This window comes from Elephantulus edwardii, unplaced genomic scaffold, assembly GCF_000299155.1.
Source record: "Elephantulus edwardii isolate Elephantulus edwardi_28Jun2011 unplaced genomic scaffold, EleEdw1.0 scaffold00348, whole genome shotgun sequence".
Lineage (NCBI taxonomy): Eukaryota > Metazoa > Chordata > Mammalia > Macroscelidea > Macroscelididae > Elephantulus > Elephantulus edwardii.
Window position 1 is genome coordinate 682,944 of NW_006400098.1, and position 3,833 is coordinate 686,776.

Genomic DNA, 3,833 nt, shown 5'->3' on the forward strand with positions numbered 1-3,833 from the left:
ATATATAGATATATAGATATATAGATGATAGAGATAGAGAAAGATGAGATAGATAGAGATAGAGAGAGAGATAAAGATGAGATAGAGATAGAGATAGAGACAGATGATATAGAGATAGATATGATAGAGATAGATATAGATATAAATGATATCTATAAATTGTATAGATATGGACATAGATGATATAGATGACAGATGTAGATAGAGAGGATAGAGATATAGATGATATAGATGATGTACATATAGAGGTGATATAGACATAGATTAGATAGATAGATATAGATTATATAGATAGATATAGATGATATGGATGACAGATATAGATTATATAGATATATTGATGATATCGGAATAGATTATATATAAATAAGGTTTTGAAGTAGTTTTATATATAAATATATGATTTGCAAGCAGGAGTGGCATCCATTTCCTAAATAACATGTCTCTGGAAATTCTATGAACTATGAGACACGATGATAGTTGCAGAAAGGCTTCAGGTCTTTCGTTCATAAGGTTGCTATGAGTCGTGCATGACCTGACAGCAATCAATAACAACAACAACAACATATATTTGGAAGCAGGAGTGGCATCCACTTCCTAAACCACATGCCTCCAGAAACTTCTATGAACTTTGATAAATGTCGATAGTTGTAGAGGAGCTTCAGGCCTTTTGTGCACAGGGTTGCTATGAGTCATGCTTGACTCGAAGGCAACCAACCACAACATATGTATATAATAGAAAATCTATCTATACTATATATATTACATATACGTGCACAAAGTCATTGCCATCGACACAGAACCTTCTCACAGCTAACCCTCTAACAGAATGTAAATTGCACAAGGACAGATTCCCCGTCTATCTCCCAAGAAGCAGCTGGTGGATTCAAACTGATTAGCTTTGGGTTAGCAGTGCAGTTCCTTATTTATCAGGCCACCAGAATGGACAGTTTAAGGCTAGTTGTCAGTACAAGTTGGGGGACTGGGGTGGCAGGAAACTGAGATGCCGTACTTTAGGTAGAACTGAAATAGCCAAACATGAAACAAGATTCTTTCATACATGCACACAGCTGAACAAGTTCAACGTCACGAAGAGTGAGTCTAGAGTTTACCAACACAGCTGAAATCCCTACCGAACTTTCCACAAATCCCACTGCAACGCCTTACAATCTTATCCACATTGTGGCAAAACTGTCCTGAGTCGTTTTCTGTGTGTGTTTACTCCTCCCTGTGACGGTCTCTCCTGTATTTCTCTCTCTATGGGAATTGGGGAAGATCCACTTACCTTGAAAGTGAAACAAGTGAAGAAGAAAACTACGTACGTGAACCCTACTTCATGCTCCTCTCTCACATTGAAAGGGTGGTGCTGGGATCTAATTGCTCTATTCTCCCATTTCTGCATTTGTAACTCTTCCTCACACACCAGGGCGCAATGAGAACCGTGAGGAACGGCCATTGCACTAGCAATACTTTCCATTTACACAGGAAGAGAATTCACCGTCCTCCAGTCACCCTGACAAGTAATTAACAAGATATTTACCGCTAAGCGCATAGTTGTTGTTGTTCTTGTTGTTGTTATGTGCCATCGAGTTGCTTGCGACTCATAGCGACCCTATGTAAAATAGCCCTAAACACCACTCTATCCTGTGCCGACCTCGCCGTCTCAAACACACTCATTCCCACCACTCCACTCACAGAATCGATCCATCTCATTAAGGTTCTTCCTCTCCTGCACCATCCCTCCACTCTCCCAAACATGATGCCCTCTCCAAGGACCACTCCCTCCTTACAACATGCCCAAAGTATGTCAGACAAAGCTTCAGAATCCTTGACTCCAACGAGCATTCCGGCTTCACCTTCTCCACGACAAACTTATCTGTTCTCCTAGCAGTCCATGGTATATTCAACACTCTTCTCCAGCACCACAGCTCAAAGGCATCAATTCTCTTTCTGTCATCCCTAGTCACTGTCCAACTTTCTGACGCATAGCACAAAATTGCAAATGCTATCGCCCAGATCAGGCGCACCTTAGTCTCCAGCCTGATGACGTTGCTCTTCAGTACTCTTGAGAGGTCCCTCACAGCTGACTTTCTCAATGCAATTCGTCTCCTGGTTTCCTGGCTGCTGTTACCAAGAGTGTTGACTGTGGAACCAAGTAAAGTAAAACTGCTAACTATCTCAATCTCTTCACCATCCATACTGATGCTGCCAATTGGCCCAGGGGTGAGACTCTTTGTTTTCTTGATGTTGAGCTTCAATCCATATAGGAGGCTGCAATCCTTGACCTTCTGCAGCAAGCGCTTCAGGTCCTCCTCAGTTTCAGCAAGCAGAACTGTGTCATCTGCATAACACAGGTTGTTGATGATTCTTCCACCAATCCTGATGCCACATTCCTCTTTGAACAGCCCAGCGTCTCGGATGATCTGTTCTGCATACAGATTGAAAAGGTATGGAGACAGAATATATTTAACTTTCCATGCACATAGTAGGGTCCTTAATTCTATTTAATCTCTATTTTCCGATGATAAGTAGCGACAATAAGTGATTAATTTAAAAAAAGCTATGCTAAGCTTAAGATGTATGCTCTAATAAAAAAATCAGAGATTTCTAACTCCTGAGGCTAGACTCTTAACAACTTGTTCTCTTTCCTCAGAACAGTGTTCAGGTACCATCTCCATCTTTTCATCTTCATATTTTAGAGACCAAGGGTTTAAAAGCTCAAGGTCATGGGTTTTTGTTTTATTTTCATTTGTTGGGTTTTTTTTTTATTCTTTTCATTTTACTTTTTGTGTGTGTGCCATCAAATCAGATCTGACTGGTCCAGGAGGAGATTGTCCCTCCTTCTCCAGCAGAGCATCTGGTGGATTCGAACTGCATACCTCTGGGATTACAGTGCAGCTTCTTGCCACTAGGCCACCAGAGCGCCCCCAAGGTCATGTTTCAATATCTCAGTGATGGTCAATGGGAATCAGCATCAGACAGGATTCAGATCTGATGCCACCAAAACCTCTCTCATTTCCTACTAGTCAAAACCCTCATAGCCGAGCCTGCAACAGGTTCTCAGAGGCTGTAAACCTCAAGAGAAGACAGTGTCCATTTTTTTTCTCCCACAGAGCAGCTTGGTGGGTTCGAACTTCATTCCTTTGGTTGGCAATGCAGCTCCTTAGCCATTAGGCCACCACGGCTGCCTCGCTGGACACTAAAGATGAGGCAACGACACCCCACAGGGTGCTATTCCCTGTGGCAATTGTGTTCAACTTGCGGTACAAACAGAAAAGTGCTGAGACTCAAAAAAAAATTCACTCAGAATCTGATTAAAATCCTCATTATAAAGCTAAAATCTAGGAAATTATGGAGATCTAGAATAGTTTGATCTTTGGGAACCCTCACTGTACTGATGAAGAAGTTTCTGAGGACATTGCAACTTTGTCTTTATCTGCAGGAGGCTGTGGAGTTTCTTAAAAATATTTTCCATCTAGTCACACTGATAAATGATGTTATAAGCTCAGCAAAACTGACACCTCATCATTTCCACTTCATCAAATTACATAATCTTGTAACCTTCACGTTATTTGGAGGGGGTTCCGTTTCATTTTCTCATGCAAATACATGATTATCATGGGCAGGGTGACCACGTGCCCTCTGTCTCTCAATTCGCTGCCGATTCCCTAGCACAGACCTTGTTAATTTCCACCTACTGTAAGTTAACCCTGTCAATCAATGCTAATGAACACAATTTCTGAGTGTAGAAATATTCTACACTATGAGGGCAGTAAGAAGAAAGATTTGTTTAGGAAGTGGTTGCCTCTGGAAACTCTATGAACTTTGATAAA